The 18,371-nt window shown below is 34.0% G+C and overlaps 1 protein-coding gene across 1 annotated transcript in view; it reads left to right on the top strand.

Annotated features, from left to right (window-relative positions):
• form3 (formin 3) overlaps positions 1-18,371 on the top strand; it is a 141,162-nt gene that overhangs the window by 10,359 nt on the left and 112,432 nt on the right. Inside the window, exon 2 of the mRNA XM_068763516.1 lies at positions 11,621-11,785. The gene's annotated coding sequence lies outside the window, so the exon portion shown is untranslated. The remainder of the gene's footprint in view (positions 1-11,620; positions 11,786-18,371) is intronic.

Below are 18,371 nucleotides of genomic sequence, written 5' to 3'. Positions count from 1 at the left end.
GAAAAAGATATTGCTAAATAAAGTCCCTGGCTCAAATTAGACAGGAGATACGATTGCCCTTCAATAATAAGACCATTAAAATAAAATGTGAGCTTTTATTAACATTCCTCGATATACAACAAACATAAACATAACTTAAATCTAAGTGTAGTAATTTAACATTACTCAGGCATCAGCAGACGGTTGAACAAAAAAGGTAAGTAATTAATAATTCTTGACACATTCACCCATTAAAACGCATCCGTCCTCTTTACTCACACGTCAATCACTTACTTAAATAGAAACATGAGTATTATAACCTTTATTACTATAGCAATAAGATCGAGATGATTCATTTTTAATTTATTCAATTGATAATGTAACTTTGTCATATTTGAAGCACCAAGCGCAATGGGTTACTCAAACATTCACGTGCGATGGCATTTTGACATCTATTTCCGTTGGCATTAGTGCTATAATCGCCTCAGTTTATCATCACCAAACATTGACGGCTTAGTATTAATTGAATAATAAATAGTTTCAAATGTAAAAATGTTAGCCAAATATTTTTATATATTCAAACCTTCTATAGTCGGCTTGTATAAAGACTTTTTCATCGTTCAAAGTAACACCGGTTTAATCTAGATATATCCAGTTATAACCGGTTTTTTGTCGTAAATGATATCTAGTTTTTTTTTAGTTACTGAAATATAGTAGTTATATGAATGATTTGAAGAATGGAAGGCGATAGGAGGGACCTATTCTTGTATTGTACGTGATAATTTAGTTTTTTTAAAAGGTTTTATTTAGTTCAACCCGTACGGAATTTATTTGGATCAAAATTAGAAATTGAAATTAAAGCACCTTCCCGTTGTCAGATTGATCTGAAATTTGGTACACACATTTAATTTAGATGACAATACAATATAATAAAATCAATAACATTATAAATCTAATATGGCCGCTGACACAAAATGGCGGATAACATATTTTCCTTAACCCCCTCAATTTGGGTATCAAACAGCTACACTAGTAAAACACGATGATTATGTCAAAATTTAAAATTCAAGATGGACGCCGTTCCAATATGACGGACTAGGTACATATTTTTCCACAACCACCACAATATGGGTATCAAAAAACCGTTTAACTTAAAAGTTTTTTAAATGTATTTATTTTTCCATTCATTACCAACTTAGCAACTTCATAATAGATTTCGAATTGGATCAGTTTTAATAGGCCTATGTTCTACGTATTTTGTCTACCTTTATAGATGTCCTTGCTGTTCCGTGTTCTTAACTTAAAACTTCAAGCTCGCAGGCCAGCGTTGCTTTTTTAAGCCGGTTTCACTGGACTCGCACATTTCAACAAATGTTCCACACGGCAGCGGTGCTTTGGAAATCTCGACGCGTTGTACTGTACGTATAACTTGAAAGTTAAACTTACCTTAAGCCTCATCAGAAGGCTTAAGTTCACTTAGACGAAGAGAGTTATACTCGATGTTTTGCTACGAAATAGAATTATAATTGAGGAGATCAGCTTAAGAACCAAGATCTCTGGTTTAACCAAGATCACATGTTGAAGAATTACTCGTCTGAAGGTTATCGAGTTTGGACCTGGAGCCAGTAGACGCGGCGTGGGTAAAGCCTTCCATTGGCGCACCAACCTTATAGTCAAGGTCGTGGAAAGTCACCGGAGCTATATTAACTTTTCCAAAGTTTCTTCACCTAAATAAGATCATTCTGTATAATTTTAAGAGAATACAAATCAACTTTGCTGCATCTTTCAATTGTAAATGACAGGTTCGATTCTCAGGTTGCAAACCTATAAAATTCAAACTTTGTGCTTTTTTTACATAACATTACCACTACTCACTGACAAGTTTCTAGAGGATGGGCAGCAGCGTCCCCTGTGTATCATAATAGCACATTGTGATCGCCAACGCGCTTGCCAAGCGTGGCGATTGATGTATATCCCTCCATAGATATATTTGGAAGAGAACTATGCCTTCCATCGTTTCAAAATCCAGGACAGAGATGTTTATTCAAGAAACTCATTTAACACGTTCACTGCGGGCCCAATTTTGAAGAACTTTCAGCTGGTGCGGCTGAGGTCGAATCAGCCTCAAGCTGAACTTCCTAGTAGTGCGGTTGAGGCCTTTTCTGCCTCATGTTCATCAATATTTTTTTACAATATTGAGTCAATGCTTCGCAGACATAAAGAAAGCTATATTTGTCTTTGTCATACCTCATACGGTTGAGTGTAAACAGCCGCCGCACTAGAGAGAAAACACGAGTTTTACGCGCCGCACCAGCGCAAAGTTTACCATGAGGCTGAATCGACCTCAAGCCGCAGTGAACGTGTTAACGTTTGAAGAATTTGTTGCATCGCAACGAAAGTTACTTTGAAACCACATTACGGAGATAACGCGTGTAATTAATCATCAAAGACCATGCAAATGGCGCCCGTGAGTTACATAACTGAGACGTAAATATCATTTAAAATAGGTCATTAAACTTATTAACTGCTAGACTAATAACGTGAGGTCGCTTTTGATGTACCGCCAGCCGATGTCCTTTGGGTCTGGTCGTATTTTGTCGCCGCCGCGAAAGTCCCGTGCCCACTTCCGGCATTTCGAGATATTCTTCTATTTTCAGATGGCATTTTAACTAGCCGGTCCGGCGGGAAAAAATCATGTCCGTTTCAGTTTTATATTTAGTTTTGAATACTCAATGGAGTAATGATATATTGGTTTCTTTTGAAACAGAAACAAAGCATGAAATATTTAATGAATCAGGCGTTACCTCGCGGAAGTCCATCCTAAATAAGAAAAGGACCAATATTTAACAAACATAACTCCTGAAGACCCTATGTTTCGCACTAATCGGTGTAACATAACTCCTGGGATGCCCCGTGGAGGGGTGAAACACGTGTTGAGTAATTTGGCGGTCGCGGTTGTGTGATTCGCATTGTTTGCCGCATACGCATTTATCAGCGGGCTGGCGGGCGGTGCACTTTATTGCACGACTACCACTGCATGTGCGGAAGTGGCTAAATATTGGTCCTTTTCTTAATTTATGTTCTCTATCTTTATTTTTTCATTATAAGTTTCAACACCGTTATTATCATAGTTGCAGGTCTTCCAATGGATTTAGACCTCCGCCATATATATCTAGTAAGACGTTGGTTGTTACGCGGTGACTTTAACAAAGCCGTCAGTCATGTAGAGAGTTCACATTTGGTAAGCGGGGTCCATGTAAATATATCTGTTTTCGATGGTAAAGAAATATAGCTTGATTTAATCTATCAACAATGTAAGCTGATATTATTTTAAGGTATAAGCCTCTTCCAAATATTGCCATGATCACCTGTCCTGCGCTTCCTGCATCCAGCTAGTTCCTGCAACTTAAACTATATGGTCCACCTATCTACTGCCTCGTGATCACCACTCGAGAAACTTCCAGTCTGGCCATCAGTGGCATGAGCGATGAGCTCCACCAACTACCATTTCAGAAAAGCAATCTCCTCATTTCTTATTCTATCACGTAGCCAAACTTCTAAAATACCCCTCTTCATCTAGGTGATCTTTAGCCTTCTAAGTCGTAACTTGCATATTCTTTATTCAAAACGTGTCGAGATTTGCAAAGCGTCGCCGTACTTTACAGCGAATGTTCAGATGTGCAAGGTTCAACGAAACCAGCTAAATTATTAAAGAGATCGGGTATAGAACACTACATTAAAATTAATAATAATTTTGTATCATTATTTCTTACTATTTCAACAGCAGTACGCCCACTGTTGGATACAGGCGTCCACCAAATATATTCAATAAGACCAGTTTTTAGTAGCCTGTATCCAGTGTCTTCAAATGACCTTTACAAGGACATCTGTACACCTCCTGGGTGGACGTGGTACACTGGGTTTTTCAGTCTGTGGTCTCCGATACATAACTTTAAGTCTTTAGTCTAAACAAATATTTTTCAACATTTTTAGTCTTTTTAAAAATCTTACGCCTCTGTGTAACGTATATATTTTTGACGTTAAAGTGAAAGGGTTAAACTCGTGCCGAGTGCCAATTGCCCTCTTGTGGGACGTGGGCCCCGCGTTGGGAAACACAAGTCTACACAGTGACTATTCATCCCGCTAATTTGGACTACATTTTTGTTGTCTTATTTTGTCGATCTTATTTTTGATTCGACATGAAATGAAACACCGAATATACCTCTTCGTTTATTACTTCCTTTATTCTTTTAGTTTATTTAGCCTGTTCTCAAATCTGATGCATTTAAAATCCGAACTATTATATAGAATTTTGTATATAATACCACCTGGTATGTATTACAAAACTTTTGGATGGTAACAGCTTTACCCCAAATGAAGACGTCAAAAATCATTTGGACAGTTTTTTGCCGGCAAAGTTCAACAATTTTATAAGTGTGAAGTTATGTTACTACCAGGGTTTAGGGTTAGGTATCAGATCAATATAGACAGTGTATAATTTAATAGAATATTTATTTATTACACGAAGATCGTCTATCATTTTTGCCAAAAAAAAAACGAAGTTACTTTCCAAACCTAATAGGATTAACTTGAAATCTATAACAAATGTAATCTATAGTAAGTTTTTTTTAATTAACTCTCTTGTACGATTTTTTTTCTTGTCAATTTACCGGTTTTGAGATAATAGAACCATAAAGGTGCTGTATAAACATGTACAATCATTTGCATAAACGAAATTAGACACGAGATTCGTAAACTGTACAGTCGAGTAGAAAATATAATGTGACAACACCAATTGCGCATGGCAATTAGTAAGTAGAAAACTATTTGACCTGGTTTAAAGCGAGGTGCGGACGACGAAAGTGACCAAAAATGCGCAAAGCAAACACCATGTAACTCGGTATCATGTCTGCAATGGAACTATCGTTACTGTTAAAAATTACTCGCTTTATTTATTTATAATTTTTTTATGTTAGCTGGTAGAGATCACCTAGAACAGAGTTCCCCAATCTTTTTTGTGTCGTAGACCCCTTGCCATGTTTTTCCGTATTGGGTAGACCCTCTACTTACCTTATATTGATTTCCTGTAAATTTCTAACTGTAGTGAAGCTTAGTGTTAAAAACTTAAAGTAAAAACACATGTTAATTTATACATTTATTAATTGAATTTAAATTAAAACTACTCAAAATAAAATTTTGTGTCTGTTATGTAAAATATACTTAACATTAATTAAACATAAAATAAACTATAAATAAAATAACATAAGTAATAAGTCAATATTTTTAGCGAGAAGGATGAACCTGATGCTTTAATAATAAATTATCAACATTTGGCGTCAATTTTGTAAGGCTTAATCTTAAATCTCCTCGGCTAATAATGTCCAGTCTGTGGACCCCCATTTTCATTTCATGGACCGACAAATTTTTTTTCGCTGAAGACCCCTTGCAGGTTGTCATAGACCCCTAGGGGTCGATATAGGCCACTTTGGGAATCACTGACCTAGAGCAGTGTTTCCCAAACTTTTTTGTGCCTTGCCCCACCTCATTCCAATCTAAATTCTTGCACCCCTCATGTTACAAACACCATTTTAATATTAAAGTGATAGAGTTAAGCTTGTGTCGAGTTCATTTTAGAATTGCCCTCCGTTGAAACTCAAACCGCCCTTCCCCCCTCCTGTGGGGCGTGGGAATTACGTTGGGAAACACTGACCTAGAGTGATAAGACGGCTTTTTGTATCATAGTTGTGTATATATTTACATCATAGTCTATCGCCCATTTTAAGTAATAGGCCTTCATCAAAGATCGCCAAGTTGACCTGTGATGCGCTGTCCACATTCAGTGACATCTTTTCACTTTAACGTTGCATCTATTGTCTCGTAATGGTCACTCGTGAACCTTTCGACTCCAACGGCTATTGGTTGCACCAGCGATGTGCTCCGACCATTGCCACTTCACGTGAGCAATTCTTCGAACTAAGTTCTTCTCCAGATCTCATTTCTGATTCGACCTCGTAGTGAAACTCTGTAGTCCTTTCCTTTGCTCTTTTTCAGCTTCTTTAACAGGCCCAGGGTCTACCCTCAACCTTGACTATGTCATGTCCTCCTTCTGGGGGGAGGGGGGTAAACCAACCAAGAGAGTAGCAGCAGTAATGTCATAATTTTATCATCCGATAGACGCCGTTGCTACGCACAGTTCTATAGAGATCACCGCAGCGATTTCTTTGTTTATATTAAATATACAAATGAATAAAATTGGAGTGTCTGTTTGTAAAATTAAAATAATCGTTTTTAAGGATATGAATATATAAATAAATAGTATAAATTTTGTCTGTATATCTGTCTGTTTGTTACGGCTAATCTCTGAAAAGGCTGGATCGATTTTGACGGGACTTATACTGGAATGTAGCTAGAAAAATACTTTGTTCAACTCTACGCAAACTTTGTTTTGCAAAAAAAAAAGTAATGTTTTTAATTTAGAAATAAAAAATAAGGGTTGATTGTAGGGGGGTGAAAATTTAGGGTTATATGTATTTTTATATGCTGTATCATAAAAAAATAAAAACAAAAAATTTCGTCATAAAATTAAAAAAAAAATTTAAGGGTTAACCACCCTCATTACTTAGGGTTATGGAAAATAGATAGTAGCCGATTCCCAGACCTACTGAATACGTATATAAAATTTGGTAAAAATCGGTCAAGCCGTTTCGGAGGAGTACGGTAACTAACATTGTGACATGGAATTTTTATATATTAGATATCAATCTATTGCCTTATTACAAAACTAAAAATAACTAATTATTCTATTATATCAAAAAGATAAAAGGATGCAGATTAGAAGATGACTTATAAAGTTTTAAAATTACGTCATTTCAAGTATAAACGTTGTTAATCTTATGTTAGTAAACATAAGTAAACAATGAATATGGGTCAGTTCAAGTTACATAGGCAACAAACTTAAAGTTATATGTTAAAAGTAAACGTTGACTTGCGGAGAGGACAAACTTTGCACTTGCATAACGTGGAGGTAATCTGAGATAAGCAAATGCATCGTTTATGAAAGCATTGCTGCTCTTTATGTTCGATCATTTTTAAAGTATAACACGATATAAGATCATGTTATGTTTTTTTGGTTTTACTTATTGAATCTATAATCCACAGACATTAACGTTTTTGCTTTCGTTTCTGCATTTTACAATGTTTACTTAGGTTATTAGATCATAGGTGTCTTGTTTGTTTTTCAAGACGCTCTAACAATGTTCAGTTTTTAATATTACATTAACGAAACCTTATATATATATATTGCTGGTGGTGGGATGGAATAAAACCTTGTTCGCTTTACTCGGCGACAGGAATTTATACATAATCTTTTATATTCTATTTAAACGTACGAAGAATAATAATTTTTTAAATAGTTTTTTATTATTTATTTTTAAATAATGTGTTCGATGTTAGAGACGCGTTTAAGCTGTATTTACCCATAAGAGAAAATTGTGTAAGAAAATTTGTAAAAACATTATAAAACGCTGTCGTGCCTCGCACTTGGGAGAAGAAAGATCTGTATCAAATAGCGGCAACCCTCTCCCAACTGTCAGCTTTTAGTAAAAGCGAAAAATAAATATTGTAAAAAAAAAAACCTAGTGTTTTTTAAATTTCGATACAAATTATAAATAATAAAAAAAATGTGGCGCGTTTTTGTTCCTCGGGAACAATGTTTCTACCCCCTTCGGGTGGTGTTTGAGAAAGCAGTCCTCGTTCTGTTGCCGTTGTTTTGGCTGCTTCTGTAGCTCTTGATGTTGAGGTCTCCTCTTTATAAGGTTTTTTTTTTCTGGTGAACCTCTTGCATGAATGTTTTTGGTGGCCTCCCTGCTTTTGGATTGATCACTTTCTATGCAGTTACAGACTTACAAAATGATTCTTTATTTCATATGTAATGTTACAAAGTCGCCAAATTGTCCAAAGTTCCACGAAAATCATATTTTTTGATTATTTTGCATTAGCCTACGTTAGATGTGAGCCTGGAACCCGTTCGACAGGTCGGGTTCCGATCGGCGATATTCGCCTCCGCGTCCCACGCACGGCCTTGCGGGCATGCCTTCTTAGCGTGCCGTGCGCTAAAATATTTCACTCCATACCTTTGGTTAATCAACCATTGAATATACGTACATTATTTGCCTTTTAAAGATTTGTTTTGCATTGCTCCAACACGTTCAAGCAACCTTACATTATAAAATTGTATCAAACAATAAATGGTCCACTTCATATTGAAGAAGAAGGAAAAGCACTTCCTTGGAATCTGAAATAGGATATTTTGTAGCATATAAATATATATTATATAAATATATTTTGTAGCATATAAAAATATAAATATATACGTGAAAAACTATTTTTGGAGGGCTTCGCGAGGTTTTCGCGATATGTCGAAACAATTCCAAGAGTCTTCGTGGTAATATGTTTAAGAGCCTCGATTTTAAGGACATATATATAATAAACATTTTCAACATTGGAACTTTTGACATGACTCTTTTTGATCTTCAACTTTTTTTTTAATTTACATTATTTTTGAATCTACTCTGCTTCGCAAAGTGTTGTATATTATAATTGTGTGAAAGAAGAAAAAAATCCACAAGAACACATCTTTTTAAAAATAATAACTATATTCTTTATACTACATGATTTTATGCACACATGTGTATTTATTAGTCCTGTACACTTTCCATTGAATGCGTTTTTATAACACAAATCTAAATAACAGAAACTACGAAATTAAATTAGAACAATTTTATTATAGCTTTTAATGATATAATAATATTTAAATTAATATTTAATTGTAAAACTAACCGAGGAATCTGTGAAACTATTATTTACAGTACCAGGCGATAAGTATTACACATCGACCTTTGGAAAGAGACAGGTAGTACGGGACAGAGATAACGCTGTACGAAGCCGAAATTAGCCGATTGTCTCTTTCCAAGTATCGATTTTAATTTATTTATTTTATAACTTAAGTGAAGATGAAAGTGTTGGCACTAAAACAAATACGATTAAATAGTTTATATGGTGCAATATTTAACGTTGCATTTTTTATTAAATAAAAAAATGTAAGAATAAAATATAATACTATCTAGAATAATCGATGTGAATGTACACAAAAACTTTATTTATAGTTTTTATTATATCTAATGCTTTTTTGATACTGAAATTTTTAAAATTGAACCCTTTGCGGTTAAAAGACGCCTCTTTGGCGCCACGGCTATTCAAGCCGCAGATCAGATGGCGCGCGACAGCGACAACGGTGTTTATGTTATGCTAAGTTAGTTTCAAGCGATAGAAATGCCTTACTGGTCCTTGAGAAGGTTCCTACACCGTTGATATCCTTTCGTAAATTTATTGTACCCATGCGCCCGATACATTCGCAAAATCGCATCGAAAGCCAAGGGTTAAAAAAGTAAAAAAGTTGCCAGTATTTTATTTTATATAATTTAAATAGCGTGTAGACAAAGAGGTCTTAATACGCTTTTGAATAGAGAAATCTTAATTACAACTCGCACGCCATATCTATACTGATAAGGATGCAAGTGGGGCTGTTGTTATCACAGGATCGTGCCCATAAATACTTGCGGCAGGCACAAAGGCACAGCTTCCTTTATCTAACGCATAATGAGATAACTTCCACCGGGAGAGGAGAAATAGATAAAATTTGCAAACATTTTACTTATACATGATGTTATATTATAACTGTATAAGCTGTACAGGGGAGAATGTATACATATCTTTGTCGGACGAAAAACGCAGAATTAACTCCTCGAAATATACAGGATGATTAGTTAAAGGCATACAGGCTTGGAAGGTGAATGTAAAGTTCATTTTTTAGCGAAAAGCCCCAAATTTTTCACACTTATTTCCAATCACTCTGTATAAAATGATCACTCTGAAATATGTTACAATTTCTATTTCCTCAAATTTGAATACGATATTCCAATAAATACTGCAGTGACAGATAGATAAATTATAAATAATTTTAATTTAAAATAATCACAATTTTGAAAACGACGTAATTTTTTTACTACATAATTATTACGTTATTTTCTATATCTGAAGCCATTGAATTTTGAAAATACTACACATTAATCGACATAAAAATAGCTATACATTCATTGTTTTAAACATTTTATAGCTATAACTAATCCTGTATGTTATTCTCATCAGCTGAAACCTCTTAAATAAAGTATAATGTTTTTTAAACCATTCAAAGGTAGTCCTTAAGAGATTGCTTGAAGCCTTGTAATGTTATTGCAATGTTTATAAAATGTAGTATATAACAAAACGCTATATGGGTTTCAAAAGGTTTTTGAAAAAAGGCCCAACATAAATTTGATTAGAGTTTTTAGTATAAAAATAATTCGATTGCATCCATAAGTGTTTCGAAGTTTTTTTAAAATTCGCAAGTGTTATTGCATACTTTCGTCACTTTTCGCACTTAGCTTGTGAAACGTCAAGCCCAACACTGGGTTACGATGTACATTGCGAGATTTTATCATCGCATTTTGTAATAGCCAGAGGCTATAGCGGTAGGTTACCGTGTACTTTGAATGTAGTGAATAAAAACGGTATACTGTTTTTAAAATGTAAATAAATACATTTAAAAAACTTTTAAGTTAAACGGTTTTTTGATACCCATATTGTGGTGGTTGTGGAAAAATATTTACCTAGTCCGCCATATTGGAACGGCGTCCATCTTGAATTTTAAATTTTGACATAATCATCGTGTTTTACTAGTGAAGCCCTTTCATTTGATACGCATATTGAGGGGGTTAAGGAAAAATATGTTATCCGCCATTTTGTATCGGCGGCCATCTTAGATTTATAATGTTATTGATTTTATTATATTGTATTGTCATCTAAATTAAATGTGTGTACCAAAATTTCAGATCAATCGGACAACGGGAAGGTGCTTAAATTTCAATTTCTAATTTTAATCTAAATAAATTCCGTACAGGTCGAACTAAATAAAACCGTTTAATAAAAAGTTTGCCAATATTATCTAGTGTTCGATATTATTAAGGCTTCGGATAAAACCGTACAATCCAAAGGGCTCTTACTTTAACTTACTAATCAGCTAGGCTGTGTCGGAACTTATTCTCGATTCGAAACGTATTTAAACGGTTTTCTTTAGTTCGACTCGTACGGAATTTGTTTATTTGGGTCAAAAAAAGAAATTGAAATTTAAGCACCTTCCCGTTGTCAGATTGATCTGAAATTTGGTACACACATTTAATTTAGATGACAATACAATATAATAAAATCAATAACATTATAAATCTAAGATGGCCGCCGATACAAAATGGCGGATTACATATTTTTGCTTAACCCCCTCAATATGGATATCAAATGAAAGGGCTACACTAGTAAAATACGATGATTATGTCAAAAATTAAAATTCAAGATGGACGCCGTTCCAATATGGCGGTCTAGGTACATATTTTTTCACAACCACCACAATATGGGTATCAAAAAACCGTTTAACTTAAAAGTTTTTTAAATGTATTTATTTAAATTAGATTCTATTTTCAAACGTATTTCTTTTGAGTTAACTAGTGTATAGGTATCATAGACAAATCGATAATAATTCTTTTTGTTTCAGGTTACAAAGTGAAAACAACTTAAATACAGTGGCGCAGTGTTTAAAATGCAACGACACGACTGTGTGAAGTGAACCGATATTGATACGATATATATAGATCTGTGCTTGTGTGTGTCTGTGATCATGGTTTGAGGTCTGTGTGCGTGTTTACCAGGATTATAATTGGTAAGTGGATTTAATTTATAATTAATTTAAAACATAATTAAAAACAACACGAGAACAACAAAAAAGTGTTGACATTGCTGCCTTATAATAAATCTACGAAAGCTTTGAAGCCTTTATCTGAGAAAGTTCACAACAAAATCAGTTTTAAATTCCTATATTATAAAATTACATTGGAACGGATATTGAAATAATCTGGTTTTTTACGTGTCTGTTCAGCTAGGCATGCTGATCTTAAATATTTAATGGAATCAGGCGTTATTTTGCGGAAGTCTATCCTAAGTAAGAAAAGGACCAATATTTATATTAATATATGCAGTGGTAGTCGTGCAACAAAGTGCACCGCCCGCCAGCTCGTACGACTACCACTGCATGTGCGGAAGTGGCTAAATATTGGTCCTTTTCTTACCTAAAATTACATTGATTTTAAATTTAGGAAATATTTCGCTTTAGATATAACAAAATTTCTCTATGTATATTTGTAGATTTAAAAGGTTCGGAACTATGAGATATCTCTTGATATATAAAACTACTAATAACAATAATAATTGTTGATGACAATAGTCATAAATAATTATGCTAGAAATAATGAAGTAATTTGGTATATTCTAGTTGAGTTTATCAGTCTAATGCAGAGTTCCCCAAACTTTTTTTATGTCATAGACCCCTTGCCATGTATTTTCGTGTTGGGTAGACCTCCTACTTACCTGATATTGATTTCCTGTAAATTTCTAAATGTATTGAAGTTTAGTGTTAAAAACTTAAAGTAAAAACACATGTTAATTTATACATTTATTAATTGAATTTAAATTAAAACTACTCAATATAAAATTTTGTATCTGTTATGTAAAATATACGTAACATCTTAATATTTTTTTACTTCATAGGTACTTTTATAAATAATGTAAATGTTTTGATATTATAAGATAGTATGATGTAAGTAAATAGGTACTATCAGTGTATGTGTTGAGATCCACTATCGTGGATCATTTTCATTTCATGGACCCCCAAATTTTTTTCGCTGACGTAGACCCCTTGCAGGTTGTCATAGACCCCTAGAGGTCGATATAGACCACTTTGGGAACCACTGATCTAATGATACTATTAGAATGTATAATTTATTATTTAGCTCAAATTTAAACCTATTAGAGGGAGCGGAAAGTAATGTCACTTTCTTAACTTTAATTCACACGACTACATTTAGACATCATTTGAATTAATTTATTCAGTCCACACGTTCGCCAATAGAGTTATTACAAAGTCGTATAAAAAATGAGGGTGTAGAAAGATAGTTGGGTGTGCATGAATTCAATTTTTATCTAACGAAGATATTATTTCGTGTACACTTGAACATGAGGTGTTTCGTAACGAACCATTTATTACAGCAATTGATTAATTAGCTTCAAGGTCTCCCTGAGCACGGCGGATAGAACAACGGGTAACACTTCGACTTTAAATATTAACTAGAATATATATATATATATACATATATATGTAGAGAAACGAGTTTCTTTAACAAATTTTGTATAGTGCACCGCTTAGGTCGGTAAAGCAGTGTCTGTTTAGCCTTGACACTTCATAGATGGCGCTGTTAGTAACGGTGTTACGATGGCGTCCATTGCGGCCGCCGGTCGGTAAAGCAGTCGGTATTTAAGATGTCAAAGTGATAATTTAAAATATTGCAGAATGAACTATTAAAAGGAATCGACAATTTTAATAATAACTTAAAATGTCGTTTCTCTGTTAGAACAACGCATTATTGTTTTTATTTTCAGGCATATACCTACATAGTTGAGAGAAATTGTCTCATATACATATATATAGATATATATTTAATACCGCCTACTGCCTTACGAGCCGGTGGAACTTCCTGTAGGGATTGACGATTTGAAAATGCCTGTAACAGCCTATTCGAATAAAGTATATTTTAATTTTGAATCTATGGTGGAAGTCTATATACAGATGTGGTTAAAGTGATGATATATGTGAGTTTGTTCTCTTATTTATTCCTCGTTTCTTCTTCGTCATATCAGTCGAGGTGAGGGGGTGGGAGTATGTTGAAATGCAACTATGTTACATTTTTTTATTAATTCTAATTTGTATCGCTAGTGTTTTTTTTACAATATTAATTTTTTTCTTAAACTAAACGCAGACAGTTGGGAGAGGGTTGCCGCTATTTGATACGGATCTTTCTTCTCCCAGCTGCGAGGCACGACAGCGTTTTATAATTTTTCTTACACAATTGTCTCTGACAATGTGCCGGGCCAACTCATCAAAAGATTCTGCTGTAGATTTTTTCTTGAGAAGGTCCGGTAAGCTGAACGGAGGTATATTAAGGTTTTCGACTATGTTACTTTATATCTTGAATAATTTGACAAATCAATATGTAGTTTTTGTTATTAAAGTTGGTGATACTTGGATATCACTTCAACATATGGTTGAGTAGTACCTGAGCCATGTAGCCTTCGGTCGGGTAGTAGAACATCTGTTCTGGGGAATGTTGAGGTGGGTGCTCGGCTCGTATAAGGCGAAAGGGGTCATTGTCACGCGGTCGACCTTTGCGCGCTCGGCGCCAACTCAGCCGGTGTTATTTTGCGTTAAGCGAGTTTTAAGTGTGTCCTTTTAATGCTTGTAACACTTTTTAATACTTTATACAACAGATTATATATTTTTCAATAACTTTTCACTATAGACTTGTGAATATAGGTCAATATTTGAAGAGTCCATTTAATTAGAAATTGTATTTAAAAAGAACTTTCTTAATTTTTTTTTTTTGATTTCAAAAATTATTCGATGTGCCTACATAATACGCATATTTTTTTAAGGTCCCTATTTTTGAAGACCTGTCATTCACCCTTCATGTGTGTTCGGGAGTTTCTTTTGTTCATTTTAATACATTTACTTCTTTAATATTTCTTAAGCTCTTTTGTTACACTTTTATCTTTCATCACATTTTCTTATATTCTTAACATTTATATCTATCATCTCCATTCCTAAGGTATTTTCTATCTATTTTTTTATTTTATTATCACAGGATTTGTTTTCTAGTTTAATTTATTTTATTTATAACTTTACAATGAATCTTTATATATATTTTTCGTATTATAACATTCTTGTTATCTTACCCGACCTATTTTGAGTTCCGTTTCTATTAAATATATATATACTGATTTATCCTCTTGCAATACTTCAACATTGTGAGGCATCTCTTGTCGACACGTAGCCTATAGGTGCTATCTATCTTTACACGCACCTACGATGTGAATCCATGCGTCTTGTTGTCTGATGGAAGAAAGGAGATGGGAAAATAATTTGGTGCAATTCCACTGCACACTCTTCAAAATGGAGTGTGAAGAATACAGATGTACTGGTAACTTTTCGCCAATATTCCTAGCTCTGAAAGCAAGGCATTGTTAACAATCAGTATCTTGACTCGTCTCTGTATAAAGTCTGTGTAAAGTGTAGTTATTGTAGATTTTACTGTGTTGGGAAATATATATTAAGTAATTTATTTATATCATATTTATTATGAAGATAATCCTGTTTGTAATATGAACACTTTTGTTTACTGATTTAAATAATATAAGAGATGAGTCTACCAACAAAACGATGTACATGGCGCTTCCGAATAGTCTTATTGTAAATCTATGAGGGAAAGCTTATGTATGTGAAACAAAAAAAAACTTCGACATTTAAACGTGTGTAAAAAATTCGTGTACAAATATTAAAAAGATTTTTAAGTAAATTTAAATAAACAACTCATAACTTTCATGTACCTTTCGTCTTTATTGTTTTGTTTATGAATGTAATTTCATTTTTTTTTTCTTCCAACGTTTTTGTAAGTTTTACTTTTAAATCTTTATACAATTCGCGTTCGTATATTAAAAAAAGTTTTTTCAAAACTTCCAAATAGTCTTATTGTAATTCTATGGGTAAAGCCTATGTCCAGCAGTGAACGTCTTATGAATGAAATGATAACGATGATAGTAATAAAATATAAAAAAACTTCGACATTTAATTGGGTGTAAAAAAACTTTTTTAATATATGGACACGAATTTTATAAAGATTTAAAAGTAAAATTGAACCACAAATATATCGGAGGAAAAAAATAACATTATATTTACATTAAATAAAACAATGAAGACGAAAGGCAAATAAAGTTGTGTTTAATACATAGAGCTACTACTAATTAATCAAAACTCATTCGCGGAATAAATGAGTTCGAGATGAGTTCGGAGAGCCGCGCGGCCGTGACCGCGTTGCCCGCCTACGGACACGCGCTTAAGGAAAAACCACAACAATATTGTTGTTAATAATAAACTCGAATATTACGAGACGGGAATGGTTCGTAATCGACGATGACAATTCTATTTTCGTCCGCGTTTTCATTACAAATAGTAGGGGTATTGTTTCAATCTTACCAAATGACACACGATTAATATAAGTAATAAAAATAAACTATTTACGCCTATGTTTTGTCTCAAAAAAGTTAACAAATCCTTCATGCGTATAGACTATATTTAGCTATATATAGTATAGGTTATATATAAGTTTTTTTTTATCTATATTCCACAGACATTAGCGTCTGTCTTTGGTTTTATATATACGTTTAATATTTCCGAATTTTTTTTCGCTTACGTTTTGTATATTACAGTGTTTACTAAATCTCTTGATCTATTTAATGTCGTTCTAACAATGTCCAGTGTTTAACATGACGGTTCGTGCGACCACTTTCTCATCCTTACTCCATATTGGCATCATCAGGTTGTGCGCTAGTATCTGTGCGGCGGTTGCCGTATTCACATTGATGAACCTAGCGATCGCATCTTGAGTCTCGTCCGTGCAATACATGCACGTGTGTGACGTGATATTGCTGCCACCGCGTGATGGACGCTGTTGTACAGCCCGAGGGTGTCTTTTGTTTGACGATGACCGCCTCGCTTTCTAGCCCCTGATCCTCGTGGATGATGAGCGTCCTGGAACCTGTCTCTGTACCTTGGCTAATGTAAAAGTGAGGTTGTTAGAGAAAGTAAGAGTAGAATGGTGTTAGTGGTGAGCATAAAAGACAGTACACCAGTTATATTATGTATATTGCATCTAGATGTCTCTAACATTATGAGGTTCAAGGTCTAAAAAGCATTTTTTTTGTGGCTTTCGCTATTGGAGGCCTCTCGTATCCCTAATTGGTTGAGATCAGGGTCTTTGTTTACAAAGAAGTTTTTCCAATTTTTATCTTTACTCTTCACTCACTTTCATTCTTCTCAATTTCTTTTGTTCTTACCTTTTTTCCTTCACGATATCTTTCATTTTGTTCTTTCATTCCTTCTTGCTTTCATCGCCTACCTTTCATCATCTTATTACTCTTAGGTGGCTAGGTAATTTACTTTTATTCTTTTTCAAAAAATCATTGGAGAGAGCTATAGTTGGGGATTAAATCAGAAAATACAACCATGGTTACGTAGCTCGAAGAATTGCTCCTATAAAGTGGGAGTGGGATACATTTCTCGTGCATTCGTACTAATTAGTACACGTGGCGTAGATAGATATCCCACTAGGTGGACCAAAGCCCAAAACACAGTTTAATAATTTCCATGTAAAGATATATAACAGATTATGATATAGACTAGTGTTTTCCAACGTGGTGCCCACATCCCATAGTGGGGCTAATTGTTAAAGATGGCAATAGGTGAACTTGATACGAGATGAATTCTTTCGTTTTAATATAAAAAAAATATTTATTTATTTATTTATTTAATATTCTTTATTATACACGATGAGATACATTTAATAAGTTTTACAATAATATACAGAAAAGTACAATGGGCGGTCTTATCACGCAAGGCAATCTCTTACAGACAACCATAGTAAGGAAAAGATAATAGTATTTATAAAGGGTAGTTCACGTGTACAAAAAATACATATTCACAAACAAATGAACATTTTTCTCATTATGTATGTTACATAGGAGAGCGTAAGAATTTAAGATAGGATAAAGTGGATTTAGTTATGGTAAATAAAAATAAATTATAAATATCAATCCGCTTTAAAGTATATAATAATTAAGCTTTATTTCATTTCATATAAATGACTTAAAATTAGTAATTTTAAATAATAGTTTCGATAATTTTGTACTAAGTTTGTTACTACCCCCTCAGGGTAAAAGCTTCCTACAAAGCCTTCCATTTCTCTCTATCTTTGGCAACTTGGAGCCACCCGTGATCTGCCGTAGCCACGATCTCGTGAATCCATCTGGCATTAGGTCTGCCTCTTTCTCTGGTACCTCGTGGACCCTTTGTATCCACCTGTTATCAGGTCACGTGGCGAAGTTCACTGATAACAGGCTCCTATATAGTAAGAACAATGAAGTTTATAAAAATAAAGATAGGATTCTTAAGTTGGATATAGAAATACTAAGGAGTTAAAAGAACAACACAGACATGTGGAGTATTCGGTCCAGTCATCAGATGCGGCAGGATGCTCTCGTGGCCTGTGACTCAGTACGGCCCACGCGATACTAAAAATAGTCCTCAGATGTTATTTCAAACAAATGCATTTCAATTGAAAACATATCACTTTATTATAAATGAA

Source organism: Battus philenor, unplaced genomic scaffold, assembly GCF_028537555.1.
Source record: "Battus philenor isolate CCGP_79_NKW_IND1 unplaced genomic scaffold, ilBatPhil1.0.hap1 SCAF_18, whole genome shotgun sequence".
NCBI classification, from domain to species: Eukaryota; Metazoa; Arthropoda; class Insecta; order Lepidoptera; family Papilionidae; genus Battus; species Battus philenor.
The sequence above is the reverse complement of the archived record's forward strand: the minus strand, read 5'-3'. Positions and strand labels throughout refer to the sequence as shown.